Source organism: Anabrus simplex, chromosome X, assembly GCF_040414725.1.
Source record: "Anabrus simplex isolate iqAnaSimp1 chromosome X, ASM4041472v1, whole genome shotgun sequence".
NCBI lineage: Eukaryota > Metazoa > Arthropoda > Insecta > Orthoptera > Tettigoniidae > Anabrus > Anabrus simplex.
Window position 1 is genome coordinate 142,185,780 of NC_090279.1, and position 20,395 is coordinate 142,206,174.

The 20,395-nt window shown below is 38.6% G+C and overlaps 1 protein-coding gene across 1 annotated transcript in view; it reads left to right on the plus strand.

The window, feature by feature from the left end:
- Positions 1 to 11,160: 11,160 nt before the first annotated feature.
- LOC136886371 (alpha-tocopherol transfer protein-like) overlaps positions 11,161 to 20,395 on the plus strand; it is a 133,507-nt gene continuing 124,272 nt past the window's right edge. The window contains exon 1 of the mRNA XM_067159116.2: positions 11,161 to 11,231. The gene's annotated coding sequence lies outside the window, so the exon portion shown is untranslated. The remainder of the gene's footprint in view (positions 11,232 to 20,395) is intronic.

The window sequence follows — 20,395 nt, forward strand, 5'->3', positions numbered from 1 at the left end:
TTGGCAGACTGATATGTAATAGCAACTTCTGGTTCAGTGAGGAAAGCAACGGGAAACCACCTCACTCCTCATTTCCCTAGTACGCCTCTTCAGTGATGCCTAGGCCATCTATGACAGCTGATGGCAGAGCTGTTGAGGATCCAACCAGCCTTCGGGCTGATGACTAAAAATACAAAATACATACACATGGCACATGCCGCCCTCCCTCATCGGAGGGTCTGCCTTACAATGGCTGCTCCCAACTATAAATAGCCACACGAAATTATATTACTACCTCCAGTTTTAACAGGGGAGAATGAGTAAGGTTGTACCCTTAGTGTATGCGCTTACATGACAGGCAGTATATACTCGGTCAGTAGCGACATCTTCTCACTGTGCGCTTTCTTTCTGAAACTAACAGCTTCAGAAAATCTCGTATCAAGTGAACCACGTTCTGCTACCAGTGTTGCCTGTGTACACTAGGTCAGTAGCGACATCTTTTCACTGTGCGCTTTCTTTCTGTAACTAACAGCTTCAGAAAATCTCGCATCAAGTGAACTCTGTTCTACTCCTCAGTCCAGAATTAACATTATTGAACGGGTCGTAGAACGAACCCAGGGCGTTGGAATAAGAGACAGTAGTGTTACCACTACACTAAATGGATGGCTAATAATAATAATAATAATAATTGTTCCGAGGTATCTGTGGAACAGCAGAGGTGAAAGAAGGTGCGGGGGGTGAACAGGTCTCAGGCTACGAAATTAAAATTAATTTAAAATTTAACAAGGTTATATTTTCTTTTCAAAATCAGGAAATAACAAGCATGGCAGGTACAGAGTAGCAAGGCAACAAAAGTACAATTACAGTATTTACCAGATTTGGGCTTCGAGCCCCGAACTCACAATTCTTGGGCAATTAGCCCAACTTCACTCCAAAATAAGTTTTAACAGAGGGGCAGAAAACCCCATTCATGCCCAGGAGGACTTGCTCCAAATTACACAGAAAAGCCTCCTCGAGGCATACAACACTCAATTTTCAAGAAAGAGTCACTCGCTCTCAAACTTTAAGCCTATCAAAGGCCACACCAAACTCCACCTTCAAGTTGTCCTCTAAGGACATAAACACAGGGGTAAAATACCCAACCTACTGAGGCCTATTAAGTGAGAAAAGGTTAATTACATGGCCTCTAAAATACCAATTTGAGAGGAGGCGATCTGCACTCCTAATACATTTTGTTTAAAACCTAATCTGGCTCTAGGCCGCTAATGCAAGGGCTAATCCCATACTAAAGAGGTGACTTTAGAAAGAAACCATTTACATTACGTTAAGGAAGAATCGGTTGTGAAAAATAAGTTCACCTCAAAACAATATGAGTGGGAGCTCGAGAGGGTTAAGCACTCTCTATCCCAATATGTAGCTTTAAAAGATAATAGATGCTAAGAGTCTTTACATTTTAGGGAAAAGTTACGTGGTGGAAACGCTTCGGACCCGCCCCGAGAGTTAAACTGCTGAGCTAGCAAGAAAAGAAGTTATTAAACGGCCATTACCTTGTTGTTGAACTGCTGCCCGAAGAAAGAGGCGCTTCCCGCCCCCTGCTACGTACTTTACACCTTGAAAGCTGGTACAGAAGTGGCGCAGAGACCCGAAAATCAGCAGTTTATATACTCTCGTGGAAAGTTCGAGGCGTTTCAGGAATGAGAACACCCGCCCACAAAAACTTTATTGGCTAGGGTTAAGCAAGATATTCAAGTTGGAGAAGATACACCTGATTGGTCAGAAATTAATTAAAGAAATTCGGGATTGGCTAAATTCAAAACCAGGGGAAAGAAAGGGTTATACAGCCAACTTAAACAATAACAGAAATAAATTTAACAAGGAACAAACTTTTGAAATAAAAATTTCTCCAAAAAAAACAACAGTTCTTTCACTTCGCACTAGGGCGCACCATTGTAGTTCTTCAGTGGTGTCCTGTAGAAGAGAAAGTTCACACTTCTTACTACAGGTAAAACAAAAATACATCGAAAACGACCCAGTTCAGAAACTCCAAAATTTCCAAGTAGTGACATCTTCTGAGAAACTTGAAAATTAACACCTTAGATAAAGTTCAGACTTCCTCCAGTAGGGGAGTTTCAACTGGCGCAAAGTTTGAATTAGCGGCGTGGAGGTGTACCGCCCGGTACAATAATAATAATAATAATAATAATAATAATAATAATAATAATAATAATAATAATAATAATAATAATAATAATAATAATAATAATGAGATTAGTATTATATTCACGAGTTCTACAATGTATTTCATTTTCTCACAATTCACGAGGCTTGCCATTCATTTGCGGATACACTAATTCTTTTTTTTTTCGTTCTCTCAGAACTCTTTATCTCCCCTGTGGTTCGAGTCAAAGGATACATTTATCTCTACACTCTGCATGTCGTAAGAAGTACTAAGAGGGAAACAACCAAAGAATCTATATTCGTTCTCTCGTCTTCTGATCCGAAAAACATATGCATGATTCTATGCGGAGAAAAATGTGCTAGTAAGTTTTATATAAAAAAATATATTATTAATTATTATTAACACGCAAAGTACATTAAGAGCATACGGAACGATTAAAATTGTCAGAATCTTCATATTTTATGTCTTTTATAGTTTAGGAATCCCGGAAGTCTGCCCTTTACAATGATGTGTAATACATGACATTTTAACCATTAAAATTTGGCAAGAATTTAATTTAAACATGCCCAAGCAATAAAAAAATTGCCAGGAATGCCAGTAAAAACGAGATGAGTTACATTGCCGTAACTGGTGCAAATATTAGAAGGCAAAAGAAGAAAGAATTCCCTATGTCCTTTCCAAACACACACATCTTTCTCTTGCTGTATGAAGGAAATGAAGCCCATTTTTAGAGATCTGTCCAGTTGTCGGAGAAGCGTCTTCAATGAATCGGTAAAAGTATTAGATGGTCTCGCAATTCTAAAAGCACTTTTGTGAACATAATAGCATTAAGATTTGAAGTTCTGGATGCTGTGTCCAATTTTCATAAAGATAACATTCCTAAATGTCATGTATTACAGGAGTTAGGACTAAAAGTAGGAAGGATTTGTGTCAATGCCATGAAAGAGTTGGTCCGAGAGAGAGTACGACAAGCTGAAACAAAAGCTAGGGAATTCAAAGACAAAGCTAAACGAAACCTAGAAGACTTGTATGAATCACAGGAAGATCCAGATTCTCCTTCTTATGGAACAGGGATGTCTGAGATATGAACACATCTGAGAAAAGTTTTAATTGCAGTTTTCTCAGTTTCATTTTTAAATTATGTTCCCTTTTCTACGTGACTATTTTTCACAGACCTGTGTAATTTTCAACATCAAACTGTCTTTTATTGATTCACATTTTAACGGAGAGATTTCTTTATTTAAGTAATACTTTTTGAGATTTGGCTGTTCTTTTTAAGAAAAGTAATTGAAATTGGGCAATTAAATATATATTTACTAACTCACCTGAAGTCCAATCAAATAACGGTTGTGTTAATATGTTAAGTTAGCTATGAAGAATATGTGACAGAAATTTCATTATCATAACTTTGTTAGACTAGAGAACTCGTATGTTCATAAAGTATGTGGTGGAGTAGCCCCCTTGCGAACTAATAGCGAACTAAGGAATACAAAAATCATTACAATACTAGACAGTCTTACTTACTTAATGTACCTTTTTTTTTACGTTTATGGTATCCACTTGAACGGAAGCAAATGCAAGTGCTTTATTATACTGTCGATTGTTCCGGAAGCATTTTTTTGGTTTTACTATCATTCCTTTCTGAACTGATAATTACAGCATGTTATAATGACAAACAGGAGTCCTAGCGGCCAAAATGTGAAGTGGACAGCAATGATGGCGCGTATTTTCCTACAGCAACAGTATTTACAAATCGCACACTTCGTACAATTTTTTGAACTCATTTTTTAAAAGAAATTATCGATAGTTTTGAAATGAGAGTGCAATTCGTCGCTGATAATGTCTATTCTCTTTCTTTTCAATGCTCATTTGTCACGATCGGTTACTAGGGAGCGCCGCAAAAGGGATCTATACTACTGAAATAATATATAATTATGATCCTGTGGAAAATGAACGTGAACATTAAAAAAATTAACATTGGCGAGATAGGCGGTAGCGTATCCCGTTAATATATCAGCATATTAGACTTTTAATACATCTGCATCGTTTATAATGGAAGAGAAATTTTCAGTAGTATGAAACCTTAGCCTATAATATGAACATACATGCTATTAATATAAAAAAAAAGGAAGCACTTTTCCCCTTGCGAAAATCAAGTGATCGTATATTTGTAGGGCCTGCATTGTTATGTGATTACATATCCCATTCCTTTCCTTGTACACAACTGAAACTGTCGGCGAATTGTGGTTCTGATATGGTTATACCTGTGTTTCATTTCACATATTTTTACATATTCTCAGTAATTTGACATATTTTTACATAATATGTTAAGAATGTAACAGCTCTGTTCATATCTAGGTAATTATTAAGAAAATATTATTAAAATTGTGTCAGCACGTTTAATGTTCAGACTATAGTGAAATAATTGGCGGAATTCATCTTATACAGAATATATTCCAACCGACGACGTTGGCTTTAAAATGGCTTTAAAATTAGGAATTCTAACCCTTTGTCTGTGGACTACAGTAGGTGTGAGTGTCTCAACTGCGTACAACAGCACTCATCCTTTCGCAAAATCTGACATGGCTAGGTGCCTTTCACTAGTCAGAGTTTCTGATTATGATGATGATGACGATGATGATGATGATGCTTGTTGTTTAAAGGGGCCTAAAGTAGAGTTTCTAACAAACTCCAGGTAGTCTCGAAACGAAATCTAGCTTATTCGAGCTCTGTATCTGTTAACATGTCATTCATTGGTGAGAAACAACAAGATCCCGGGAGATACTTCACCCAGATAGTTTTATCTTTTAAAATGAGAACCAGTGACTTCCTGCGATGCTGAACGGTCCTTTTCAGCCTACAAGAGAATGTTATCGGATCACCGGCAAAACATCACATTGAAAAATAAGAAGTATTTTGTGACACACTGCGCAACACCGTAAAAAAAAGTTACCGTACTATTTCTGTTATTTGGGGTTTAGAAACTGATTCTTCCTATATATTTCCTTTATTTAGTAACATTCATTTGTTTCATTTTCAGGTCGTGAGGGCAACAGGAAATTAGCAACACCAATGCATTGCTGTCCGACTCGTTGGGTGAATGTCAGCCTACTGGCCTTCGGTTCAGAGGGTCCCGGGTTCGATTCCCGGCCGGGTCGGGGATTTTAACCTTCATTGGTTAATTCCTATGGGTGTTTGTGCTGTCTCTAACATCCCTGCAACCACACGTAGCACTATCCTCCACCACAATAACACGCAGTTACCTACATATGGCAGATGCTGTCCACCCTCATCGGAGGGTCTGCCTTACAAAGGCTGCACTCGCCTAGAGATAGCCACACGAAATTAATTAATTAAATAAGTAATTAATTAATTAATTTTAAGGCATTGGTTCATATCCTTAGCGATTTAGAGTGCATGACATAATTTTTAATATATGAAGTATTTTGATTAAGCCTTTAATTTGATCATTTAATACTGTCAGAATTAGAAAACAATAGATTGTATACATTATTTAAAACAACAACGATATCTGTGTCATAAAATATGGAGGTAATAAAAACAAATTTCTCTCATATCATAACCATACCTCGTAATAAAAGGAATATACAAATATTTATTTGTGAATTTAGTGTATTAATTAATACAACTACTTATTTTGTGAATAATGCATATTTAATTACATATTTTATGTACAAATTTTGCACTTTGATATTACATTAAATTACGCAGTTCAGGCAAACAACTCAATGTTCAAAAACATCCTAGGAATATGAGCTACGAATTTTAGGTAAATAAAATATGAGAATATATACTTTATTTATTCCTAAAAATTGCAATCCATTCCTTAACCATCGTTAACCGGTCGATTATATCACGGCCGACTTAATGCGTCGCTCTAGCTAGCTCCCGCAGCAAGGAATCCAGTAGGCCGTGATTATACACAGCAAGGGATCTGGTCGGCCGTGATTATATTAGCAGTTTGCCTTTTCCTATCACTAGGAGCTCTAATGTGAGTCAATGCTTAGCCTACAAGGAATACAAAGCCTGCTCACTCGGAGTGCTCTCTTAAGAAATAGTGTCCGCCTAACAGTGCGCGTCTTGACCGCTGCAGCGCTAGTATACCACCTCACATCAGCACTCGGTAGCATTGGTAACGGGAGTTAAAACCAGCACAAATTGACCTCTACACTATACTTCCTGTATATTATATACGTTACTGAGCAGAATGAAGTAGAAAATAATTAATGTTCACCTTTTACCCCTAGGAGTTCAATTCAGCTGTGGATTTTCATTTCAGATAACACATATAACTGTCGAAATGTATGTCTGGCATTTAAAAGGATATAAGGCCTGCACTACATATTTTACTACCGCACCATAGATTTTCAGTGAAAAGGAACGACTTTAACTATTTTCCTTGATATTTTGTTCTCATAAATTGTTTTTCTTATCGAGAAGTATTCTCAGCGATACTCATCTGTCATGCCATTAGCATAGTTAGTGACAGAGGGGTGCAGAATCTTCTGCAGTATTATTCTGCTTCGTTCCTCAGGATGATCACTTTTCCCACGCTGTAGAATAGGATTTTTAGCAACAGTATTTCGGTTAATGTTTGTGCTATTTTTGGACTGCCCAGCGTTACCGATAACGTTTCGTCCCTTACTTGCCCCAGTTTCATCAGCAGTGAAACAAAACTTGGCTTTGGATACCTGAGACCACATCTGTCTTTGATTCTTATTAATGACGTTAGAGGAGATGGACTCTGGATACTACTAATTTTATCAACACACTCTTGACAGTGCATGTGGTCTTCGACAACTCTTACCAAATACCCTCCAATATATGCCATTGCAGCACTCGACGGAGCGGTCACTAAGGTTCCATAACTTATTCTTGGTATCGCCTACACAACAAAATAAGGAAATTATTATCATCAGAACAGGAGCAATAATAATAAGTAACCTAATTTTTGCCGTCTCATGGTCTGCGTATTTACTGTACCATACCTGGTCTGCTTATTGCTTTAATCCATAATTCCCTAGTTGGCTCTTAGCAAGGGAATTCATGGAAACTAGTTCCAGGAACTTTATTTCTAGAGCCTTGTTTACAAAACGGAACGCAGCAGTACACCAGCGTAATATGATTGACGTATATTAACAATACTTTTTTCCCATTTGGTCAGTGTGTGAATTAAGCCGAAGGTGTCAGGTTCCAATTCATCCTCAATTTACAAGAGTTTACCCATTTCACATCGGATGGTATAATTATAGTCTGCGACGTTTGCAGCAAGAGGTGAGTGAAACTTGTTTTATATTTCCCCATAACGAATTATTATCAATTTAGCAAAATCAACACGGTGTTTTAAATAATGCATATTAAGATACGTAAAACTGCAGCTGCCTAATAATACTGTAGAGCCTATTTGAGAGTCTGTTTTAGGCAGTTAAAATAGCATTTTTGCACCTAAAAATCCGAGGTCTAGTAATCACTATATCAACAAACACAAACACCAGACCCCGAGCCAGAAGAAGTCATTAAACATGATTATAATCACCCATCCGGCCGGCAGTCGAATCTGGGACCTTCTGAACCGAAGGTCTCCACGCTGACCATTCAGCCAAGGATTCGGACAAAACAAAATCATTATTGAGTTTCATTATTTCTATCGGTATTAACATTCAACTTTCGTAGTAAACGTCACCAGTAAGCATACAATGTGTAGAAATACCGCCAACCGAGGTGTTCATGTGAGGTTGAATTGCAGCGCCTCTAGCGGCAAATATAGCATCCACAGTACGGACAGCTATGAGTGGCTATTGGGCAGGCTTTGTATTCCTTGTAGGCTAAGGTCAATGCAGTACCATCGATTGGAAATTAGAAGTGGGGGGGGGGAGTTTCCAGTCCGCTATATCCCACGGTTTGTGGGATATAGCGGACGGGGTGGGGGGTGGGGATATATTATATACTTCGAAACTGAAAAAAAGCTATGCTCTCTGAATGAATTACGACAGGCAGGTAGAGGGTGACCTTTTACCAACTTAAGTGCGGTAATAATAGTTTATTCGTTTTTTGTTGAGATTTTCATTCAATACTATACAATAAAACTTTCGCCACAGGAACAATATTACACATGCGTGACAATTAAATACACGTACGGCGTGATTGTACAGTTAAAAATAATTCAGTATTTGACTGCACAGTAAAAAATTAACAGACATTAAAGGGACAGCCAGACTGACGAATGTCCATGATCCTAGTAAAAATTATACCCCTGCTCCCTTCCTCACAGCACATGCAAAGTCTCCACTATTTGCTGTGGAGCTATACCAATCGGTTAGCCGCGACGAACGACATTTTGTGCGTATTTCCCGCTAATAATTTTCTTTATAATTAAAGCAAAGAATTATCGGATAAGACAACAGGGCTTGTACAAATTGCTTTTTTAATAATTGCTAGTTTCAACCGGATGAAATGGAATAAAAATGTAATGTTTCCTGCACAAAGTGGATTGGGGGTCAGTGCGCCAGTACGAGTGCTAATATGATCCAATGCAAAGTTTCACTTAAAAACCACTACGAGTGCTAATGTGGGTCAATGCAGAGTTTCACTTAAACACCACTACGAGTGATAATGTGGGTCAATGCAGAGTTTCACTTAAACACCACTACGAGCACTAATGTGAGTCATTGCAGAGTTTCACTTAAACACCACTACGAGTGCTAATGTGAGTCGACACGAGTTTCACTTAAGCACCACTACGAGTGCTAATGTGAGTCGACACAGAGTTTCACTTAAGCACCACTACGAGTGCTAATGTGAGTCAATGCAAAGTTTCACTTAAACACCACTACGAGTGCTAATGTGAGTCAATGCAGAGTTTCACTTAAACACCACTACGAGTGCTAATGTGAGTCAATGCAGAGTTTCACTTAAACACCACTACGAGTGCTAATGTGAGTCGACACAGAGTTTCACTTAAGCACCACTACGAGTGCTAATGTGAGTCGACACAGAGTTTCACTTAAATACCACTACGAGTGCTAATGTGAGTCAATGCAAAGTTTCACTTAAACACCACTACGAGTGCTAATGTGAGTCAATGCAAAATTTCACTTAAACACCACTACGAGTACTAATGTGAGTCAATGCAGAGTTTCACTTAAGCCCTTGTACCTTCATTCGGTGGACATTTGTCATAAAAATAAAAAAACGCCTGAGGGTATTGAACCAAGGAACACGTTACAGAAAGAATGATGTAAATAAGTTAATTTGGCTAGGATTTGAATCAAAAAGGAAACGAATAAAGAAACAGCCGATTTTAGGATGCTTTCCCCGAACGGTATTTCGGCTCGAAGTGATTTCTGAAATGTATTTGTTTTTTCTTAATTTGATAGAGCTATCCAAGACTCACAATTTGAAACCTTTGCGGGTCCTTCAGCCCTTCAACTTTCGTCACAATTGAGGAAATTGCTTAATTTCACGTTTTACGAAGTATGGGAACCCCTACTTTGTCTGTTAAGACATGTTTCCAACATTAAAATCCGGGCCCAGTATACATGTCTCTGTCATGGCCATCCATCTCAGACTACCGCCAGCCATAAGGTGGTTGCTAGGTTACACTTCCGTCACACATTTCTTGTCGGTAAATTCCGTAATTGAGAATCATTAATTTAGTAATGCTGTTGACAGCCTTTGTAAAAACAACGACGGGCCTGCAGCGATGTTCTAATGTCTTAATTGACCATAATCAGATGCCGAGAACGAAGAATTATCTACAATCTGTATAAAAATCAGTCTGCAGTGATAAGAATCGAGGGCTTTGAAAAAGAAGCAGCAATCCAGAAAGGAGTGAGGCAAGGCTGCAGTTTGTCCCCCCTCCTTTTCAATGTTTACATAGAACAGGCAGTAAAGGAAATCAAAGAGGGATTTGGAAAGGGAATCACAATCCAAGGAGAGGAAATCAAAACCTTGAGATTTACCGATGATATTGTTATTTTATCTGAGACTGCAGAAGATCTCGAGAAGCTGCTGATTGGTATGGACGAAGTCTTGGGTAAGGAGTACAAGATGAAAATAAATAAGTCCAAAACAAAAGTAATGGAGTGCAGTCGAACGAAGGCAGGTGATGCAAGTAATATTAAGTCAGGAAATCAAGTCTTAAAGGAAGTAGATGAATATTGTTACTTGGGTAGTAAAATAACTAATGATGGCAGAAGTAAGGAGGACATTAGATCCAGACTAGCACAAGCAAGGAAGAGCTTTCTTAAGAAAAGAAATTTGCTCTCTTCAAACATTGATATAGGAATTAGAAAGATGTTCTTGAAGACTTTCGTCTGGAGCGTGGCATTGTATGAATGTGAAAGATGGACGATAACTAGAAAGAGAATAGAAGCTTTTGAAATGTAGTGTTACAGAAGAATGCTGAAGGTGAGATGGGTAGATGGAATGACGAATGAAGAGACACTGAATCGAATTGGTGAGAGGAGATCGATTTGGCTAAATTTGGCCAGAAGACGAGATAGAATGATAGGACACATCTTAAGACACCCAGGATTTGTTCAGTTGGATTTTGAAGGAAGTGTAGGTGGTAAGAACGGTACGGGTAGACCAAGATATGAATATGACAAGCAGATTAGAGCAGATGTGGGAAGCAATAGTTACGTTGAAATGAAAAGGTTAGCACAGGATAGGGTGGCATGGAGGGCTGCATCAAACCAGTCTATAGACTGATGACACAAACAACAAACAATCAAATTTGATACTCTACGTTTCTTCTAAAATGCACCAACGAATTGCTATTTTTTTAAAGCAGGTATATATTATTTTATGAATTCGTTTATAATGTCTTCATTGATCATTCACCCGAGTTTCATAGCAATAGATGAGGTTCCCTGTACGGAATTGCGAATTTCTCACGGGCTGTGTGATGGGAGCGAGCTTGGAAAAGGAGGGGGGACATGTGAGTCCGCTAGTGGAGGGGGAAGGCGGTTTGGTGGTGAAGGAGCTCAAGCTAACCGCAGTGTCTGTGATCTCGTCCTACTGAAAGGGTGGACCCTACACAGCTGAGTCGGTGAGTACATACGTTATGTCAGACTAACGCCAGGTGCATTCTTCAGTCACTACACGTGTGACGGATGCGAAGACCGGGAAACACCTGTTCTATTCTGTTAGGAATAACGAATCAGTTAATTTGAAAGAGCCTTTAGATATGTTACCAGAATTAGTTATAGGTGACCTTGTATATATTTCCCATAACGGCTCATGACACAATAATGCCAATGTTATGCGGAAGCTTCAAGCGGTGTAGAATTTCCTGCTTTTCGACGATTTCAGACTCTCATAGGTTCATAAGTTCATCGTGTGTTGAGATCTCACATACTTCATATGAAATTCGTGATAGACAAAGCACATTCCGCATATAATTTCTCGACTTTCCAACAGTCAGTTATACACCAGAAAGGCATCATTATCATTCATATGCCATATACTTAGAGGTATCATTCACAGCCTGTTTCCAGGCATTCGACAGGGTCAGCGGCGAGGATAGGAATTGTGCCGGCTGCCGAAACCTGTCGCATTGCTCTGGGGCAATGATTAATGACCGACAGATGAAACTAAATGATAGTGGAGAGTGTTGCCTGCCTGAATGAATGTTGACAGAAAAAAAAAACGCAGAACCCGGAGAAAACATGTCCTACCTCCACTTTGTCCAACACAAATCTCACATGGAGTGACCGGGATTTGAAACACGGAAACCAGAAGCGAGAGGCCGGCGCGCTGCCGCTTGAGCCACGGAGGCTCTTATCCTATCTATAGATAATTATTTATTATTAATAAAATTATTATTATTATTATTATTATTATTATTATTATTATTATTATTATTAACCGAGCAGGTGGTTGTGCGGTTTGGATAACGTAGCTATCAACTTGCATTCAGGAGATAGTGGGTTCGAACCCCACTGTCGGCAGCCATGAAAATGGTTTTTCGTGGTTTCCCATTTTCACACCAGTAAAATGCCGAGGCTGTTCCTTAATTAAGGCGATGATCGCTTCCTTCCCATACCTAGCCCTTCCTCTCCCATCGTCGCCATAAGACCTATCTGTAAAGCAAATTGTAAAAATATATATATTATTACGATTTTTATAGTATTATTATTATTAATTCGGGCTGAGTGGCTCAGATGGTTAAGGCCCTGACCTTCTGACACCAACTTGCTAGATTCGATCCTGGCTCAGTCCGGTGATATTTGAAGGTGCTCAAATACGTTGGCCTTTTGTCGGTAGATTTACTGACACGTCAAAGAACTCCTGTGGGACTAAATTCCGGCATCTCGGCGTCTCCTATAATCATAAAAGTAGTTAGTGGGACGTAAAACGAGTATTGTTATTATTAATTACAATTCTTTACGTAGCACCGACACAGATAGGTTTTACGGCGACGATGAGAGAGGAAAGGCTTAGGAGTTGAAAAGAAGCAGCCGTAGCCTTAATTAAAGTAGTGACTAGTGTGAAAGTGGGACACCACGGAAAACGATCATCAGGGCTGCCGACTGGGAAGTTCGAACACATTTTCTCCCGGGTGCAACCTCACAGCTGCGCGCCCCTAACCGGACGGCCATTTCGCCCGGTATTCTTTTTTTCCTTCTTCTTACTATTATCGTCTTGCAGGTGTTCCGTTGTGGTCTTGCATTTTCTCTCCATCTCTTTATTGGACGTTCTATAGATCTATTTCTCCTTGGCTGGAAGCATAGGGTCTCCTTTGGCAGTCATTCAGATTCTGTCCTTTGAATGTGCGGTTTGCTTGATAATTACAGATGTAACTGATTATAGGCTTCACATTCAATTCTTCAAGCGCATTCTTACTTCTTTTATGATCTCGTTTTCTGTAGCCTGCTACTCGGTGCATGATCGTCATTTCACGTGCTGTAATTCTTCAAATATCCTGAGTTCTTATCGTCCATGCCTCGCTGCTCTAGCAAAGTTTTGGTCCGGGTAAAGTGTTATAAACCCTTAAGCGAGGGTGCTCTTGGACAAGAGATGCCTTCGTGATATGATTTATAATTCTGTTGTTCCTATTATTATTATTATTATTATTATTATTATTATTATTATTATTATTATTATTATTATTATTATTATTATTATTCTCTCTTCGTTATGCCCATTCAAAGAGCGTGTTTGAACTTATTCGTTGGCCTGATGGTTTTCGCCTCCTTATTCCTCCCAAAAATCTCTTCATGTTCGTCTGTGTTAGGCTACATCTTGCGTTCTGTGGACCACTTCTTACCAGTTTTCTTTTTAGGTTTCCCCACGAATTCGTGCTTGACTATTCTTGTTCTAAAGGCTCTACAGTCTTCTATGATGTCTGTGATATTCTTTCTTGGAGAACGACCTTAGTTTCTTCTAGCCAGTTTATTTTGACCTTATTTGAGTTCTTCTTCTTCCTCTTCATAATCTGTTTTCACTCCAGGGTTGGTTTTTCCCTCGAACTCAGCGAGGGATCCCACCTCTACCCCCTCAAAGGCAGTGTCCTGGAGCTTCAGACTTTGAGTCGGGGGATACTACTGGGGAGAATGACCAGTACCTCGCCCAGGCGGCCTCACCTGCTATGCTGAACAGGGGACTTGCGGTGGGATGAAGATTGGAAGGGATAGACAAGGAAGAGGGAAGGAAGCGGCCGTGGCCTTAAGTTAGGTGTCATCCCGGCATTTGACGGGAGGAGAAGTGGGAAACCACGGAAAACCACTTCCAGGATGGCTGAGGTGGGAATCGAACCCACCTCTACTCAGTTGACCTCCCGAAGCTGAGTGGACCTCTTTCCAGCCCTCGTACCATTTTTTAAACTTCGTGGCAGAGCCGGGAATCGAACCCGGGTCTCCGGATGTGGCAGCTAATCATACTAACCACTACACCACAGAAGCGGACCCTTCTTTGTGTTGATTACTTTAAATAATCTGTTGGCGAGTCTGTCGCTGTCCGTTTTACAGATATGGCCAGAGAATGGCAGGCCTCTCTAGCGTACGGCATCAGTGAACCTGGCAGTTGAATTAAACAGTAGCGGCAATTGGGAATAAGAAGTGAGGGAGGGGGGAGGAGGGGTGTTTGTAGAGGAAGGGGATTTATACATCAAAAGTGAAAACAACAAAGTTTTTAAATGGTATTTTTTTTATGTTCTGTAGGACAATTTCGTCAGGGTTGACAGTTTACCATCTTAAGTACGGTAATGGTTATGTAGTGCATAAATATCTGGAAATCTCACTGTAATATTTGTCCCAAATGGAACATAACAATTGCTTTCACACAAATAAAGTCGAAAATCTGCGGTAAATTAAGAAATAGTACGAAATATTTTACTTGAAGAAAATGATATGGATACATACTATACTACCTTACAACTATTTTTTTTCTGCTACGTCGCAGCGCTTCCGTATGTGTTTTGTTTGTCTAACACTTTTGTGTGTGATATCTTTGCTCACTGAAGTTATTTGCATTAATTAGGTACGTTTTCTTCATGTTGCTCATTCGTTTTGTGCCCTAACTCATTCATTAAATGATATGTTTATTGGTCCAGGGATCATGTTATTTTCCTTTCAACAAAAAAAGTAGTGTATTTATTGGTCCAGGATCATGCTATTTTGCTGTTTGAACTGCCCGCGCTAGTCATATGGACAAAGATAATGAAAATTCACAGACATAGCACTCCCATTCGTCGGTGAAAGCCCTGGACCTCAAAAAAGTAACAAAAGACGCCACGAGCAGCGGAATACATCATAAGGGAGTCCTGTCTACAGCCCGTAAGTACGTATACATATTTATCTAGATATTTCTCTCGTAACGACGGTATTTCTTAATTTACCGCAGTTTTTATTACTTAATTTTGTAAAAGGAATGATTATGTTCCATTTGGGACAAATATTACAGTGACATTTCATAGATAGGTATGCGCTACATAACCTGCGATAATAATAGTTGTTTTGCGATCTTTATTCAATACTATACAATAAAACTTTCACCAAAGGAACAATATTACAAAGGTATTGCAATTAAATAGAAGTACGGCGAGATTATATAATTAAAAATAATTTAGTATTTGACAACTCCCCCTGGCAGACACCAAGGAGTCTATCAGACTGACGATTGCGCGCGACAAGCGGGTGAACCATATCTCAGTGCCCATGACCTTGGAAAAAATAATCTACACCTGCTACCAATTCCTCACAGCACACGCAAAGTCTCCTATACTGGTGTGGCTCTACACAAATCGGTTCGATTAAAGAAAATAAAGGAAATAATTAGGTTATAAGACAACCGAGCTTGTACAAATTGCTTGTTTTAATAATTGCTCAATTCGTAGTTTCAATATAATGTTTTCTCCACAAAGTGTGTGGGGGGGGGGATTAACTGCCCCCTCGCCCTCCCCACCCACTTAATCGTGTCGCTACTGGTTGAAGCATAGAGTTCCGCTGTACTCCATTTTCTCGTGGGACCATAAATTTTTCGGAGAATTTTCCTTTCTTGCTTTTCACTTTCTATAATTATTTTTTTTTTTGCTAGTTGTTTTACGTCGCACCGACACAGATAGGTCTTACGGTGTAACCGTACAACAGGGTTACAGACTCCATTCTGTATTTATTATTATTATTATTATTATTATTATTAACCCGATTCATTATATTTTATATATTCTGCTTCTCATCATTTAGACTGTAATAATTAGGTATCACGTATATTATTGTATTTCATCATAGGTTAAGTGAATATGTTTGTAATTATTCTGTATTGTAGTAAGTGAGATTTGTTGGTTTCATATTGTCATGCTGTGGCTTGTAACTTTGGCTAGATGAGCTGGCATAGTATTTTGCAATCGAGGCTATGTTTAACTGGGAATGTTGTGTACAAGGAGTTTTCCCGGTGACGCATTCGGTATAGTCATTCTTGGTCCGCTTGGGTACGCTTAGACAGCGCGTGACTGATGACATCAGTGCGTGGACACGTGATTGCGACCAAGTGTCAGTATTCGCCAGCTACTGTATGTGGAAGTGGAAGGGATGAACAGTGAGTGGGGAGATGAGTCGTCATCGCGAGGTTATATAAAGTCAAGGCGACGGTGGGGAGAGGTATTCTGTTCTTACTCAGTTCATAAGCAGTTCATATCGTGCAGATCATATGTAACAGTCAGATGTATCAAATGGAAGAAGTGGTCTTAGTGTGATGGTCAGAGCTAAGAGTTGTGTTTGAAGAGGTAATCATCGAGGAAGTATACAAGTGGTGCTTGTATCCGAGCAGAGACGGGTACTATGCTGATAAAGAAACATCATCTTCTTGTGAGGATGGACTTCACAAGATGTCTCAATAATATTTTCCAATTATTTAAAATATATTGAGTGGACGTAATTACATTGGAGCTCCCTACACGCGTACATGGTATGTAGGCCAACTCCTTGTTATATAAGAAGATTACAACAGACGGCTCCCGACTTCAGCTCACAGGTTTTCCCAAGAATTTCAAGTTCAACAGCGGTGTATGCAGACAACAGGTAATTAAAGCATCAGACATGTTATGCATTCATAACATGAAGAAGAGTGTAATCAGCGGCGATATCACATCTCACTTCAAGTTCATGCCAATAGCTTTTTTTGTTTAGATTAAATTTTCCTTTTATTTAGTACCGCAAATCTCACGATATATTTCTTGTGTTAAATTAAAAGACGTCAATGATTGTTCATTGTGACGTAAATTATAGTCATAAACTCAGTTTTATTTTAATTATAATAAGTGATTCCAGTTCCATGTACAATCCTCAATTGTGGAAATGCAATAGTAATTTAATATTGTCCTGATCCATATCCCTGTATATTGCCAAATATGTGAGTTTATCACCTCACGCCTTGAGATAATTGATATAAGAGGTATGCTCTACCGAATTTTGTTGTTTTTCTTAAAAAAGCAACTGGCGCTCAAACAAATGTCATTTATATTGTGTGGAAGATATGAAGGTAAAAGAGTAGTGGTTGGAGTAGCCACAAAGTGTCGCCAGCAACGTGGGACTCGTAAGGTTCAGAAAAAGTGTTTCTGAATGGCAATATACATGGATCAGTTCTTTTAATGAGTACGCACATGTTAAATTCACCGAGTAATGTTAGGAAGGTCATTTTGTTGAAGTTTGTATTTAAGGGGTAATGTCAGAGGAATTGCAAGGGGAAATAGCTTTGAGATCGCGAAAAATAAGTAGGAAACCGAAGATGGACAAGGATAGCAATATGCAGTCAGGTGATGAGGCTGAGGTTATTGTGTCCAAGGAAATCCAAGGTGGTAACATAAATAGGAAGTTGGTGACTAAGGTGGGACCTACTGAAAGTCAGAAAATAGTACAAACTGAGGAAAACGCTGTCACGCAAGATCAAAGTAAAGGGGTGATTGACCTGGGTTTATTTAATTTGCTGATGTCCAAAATGACTGAGCAGAATAATATCATTAGTGAGAAAATTGAATCTCAGAATAATATTATGAGTGAGAAAATTGAATCTCAGAATAATATTATTAGTGAGAAAATTGAATCTCAGAATATTAATATGAGTGAGAAAATTGAAGCGGTCATTAGTGAGAAAATTGAATCTCAGAATAATATCATTAGTGAGAAAATTGAAGCTCAGGGTATTAGTATTAATAAGAAGATCGATGATGTTAGTAATAAGATAGATCATAAGGTGTTAGAAATAAGTAAGCAAATTAATAATTTAGAAAGTAAGGTAAATAGGGAGTGTAGTGATATCAGAGCTGAGATGGAATTGGGTCGGAGCAATCTCCATGCGGAAATAGAACAAATTAGTGAGACATGCATCAAACAGATTGATGAATTAGGCGCCAAGATCGAGTCCAATAAAGGAGAAATCAATGAGTTAGTAGAAGAAAGGTTTGAAAAGATAACCAATACAGTGGGGCAAGAAACTAGGAAATGTATTAGTAGGGTAGAACTTGTGGAAATAAAACTTGGAGAAGTAGGTGATCTAGGGAGTGAGCAGAAATCATTATCACAGAAGGTGAGAGAATCGGAAAAAAAGTTGGAGGAATTAAGAAAAATTCAAGAAAAGACTGAGGAAACAGTGGAAGAAAAATTTCTGAGTTGCCAGAGAGTACTCCAGCAAGAAGTGCGTGATAGTAAGAATGTACGTGAGATAATTGTAAATAATGGTTTAATCACTAGAGATCATGATTTACCTAAGTTTTCTGGGAAAGAATTTAACCCGATGGAATTTATGAGAGTAGTAGAGAAGAAATTTGCTGTTCAATTAAGAGACAATATTATTAGCTGGGAAACTGTATTGGAGATCTTATCTAATGCTTTCGTAGGAGAGACTAAGTCTTGGTTTCAAGTATATAAAAGCTCGATGTCTAGTCTAACTGAATTTAAGGAGAAATTCATGGCTAAATTTTGGAGTGAAGGTGTTCAGAGTAGAGAGAGAGAGAGAGTAATGTTTGGCAGGTATAATTCTAACGAGGGTGTTAGAATGACTGAATACTTTTTGGCTCATGTTTTGGTGTGGAGAAATTTAGAATGTATTGGACCTGAGGCTGATATAGTTAGACTTATGGCTAAGCACTATCCCGATAGAATAAGAGAAGCTGTTTGTATGCAAAGAGTGGAGACTATTAAGGAAATGGAGATTTTGTTGGAAAGTTTTGATGCTTTAGGTAGTAGCTTGAATAATAGTAGGACACTAAATAGGAATGTAGAAGGAAGGGGTAACCAATCTAATAATCAGGACAGGACTATGAATAATCGTAACTACAGAAGAGAATATCAGGAGAGACCTAATAATAATTTCCACAGGGAGAGAAATTATCAAAATAGTTCGGAAAATTTCAGGGCTGGGAGGCGTGATTATGGTAATCAACCAGAAGCTGCGAGGCGGGAGAATACAGGCCATAATAATAATAATAATGACGCTAGAGGAAATAGGCAACAGGGGAGGCCGACTGAGGTGTGTAACCAACAAGTCGTAACCGAACCAAGTACTTTAAACGAGCAACGGACTGTATAAACAGGTCACTGAGACAGTCCGTAAATGGTGAGTTCACGTATAAGGTAGATAAGTATGTTAATGTCGACCAGCCTATAGTTGTAAGTGAACATGATTGTGACCTAAGTAACAATAATTCAAATATTTTAAGTGACGACTTAATCGTAAACAATAAATTTTATAAGTGTAATTTAAATTTAGATATAAGGCAAGATTTGTTAAGTGATCTTATATTATGTAATGAGGATAATTTAAGTAGTGTTACTGTTACACCGACGATTGAACTGCTGATATGGGGCAGAAAAGTTAAGATTTTGTTGGACTCTGGTAGTGAGAAGTCATGTGTAAATTCCAAGCTGTATGAGGAAGTTTTAAGAGAGAAGTATGAGGTAGCGGAAATTCCAGTGAGGAATACGTTCATCGTAACAGCTGTTGGGAACAAGTCTCAAAGAGTGAATAAACAAATAGCTGTCCCCATTAGCATAAGTGGAGAATGTATTTTCCAACCATGCTTAGTTGTGCCTAATTTAGTTTATGCCGTTATTTTAGGTACCGACTGGTTAACGTGTCACAAGGCTAAATTAAATTTTGATCTGTGTAATGTCAATCTTATTTGGGGAAAGAGTAGCAGGGAAGTCAGTTTACCATATGATGTTTTGTCAGAAATTAGTGCGAATAAAGTGTGTTCTAGTACGGAAGGATCTTGTGAAATTCCTAATATGAGGAAAAATATTGATGTCTGCCATGTGTCTATACAGAGAGATTCTAGAGATGAATTGTATGAGACAGTGGAGAAATGTAATTTAGCGGAAAGTCAGAAGGACGAATTGTGTGAATTATTGATATCACATAGTGATGTTTTTAGCGATCGGCCTGGTAGAACACATCTTTACGAACACAAATTTAATGTTATTGATAACTCAACTTTTGTAGGACCGAAATATCCCATTCCGTTAAAATACGCTAGCGCTGTTGAAGAGCAGATTGACATTATGCTAGATTATAATATAATTGAACCATCATGTAGTCCTAATTTAAATCCACTTGTTATTATACCTAAGAAGGATAACACGGTAAGATGGTGCATGGTAATTTTTGTAAGACTATATTGGATGAATTTGAGCTTGGTGACAAGGTTTTACTCAGAGTGCCACTCCCGTCATCAGCAGAAGCTGGTCAATTTTCTAAGTTTTTCTTGTTATATCAGGG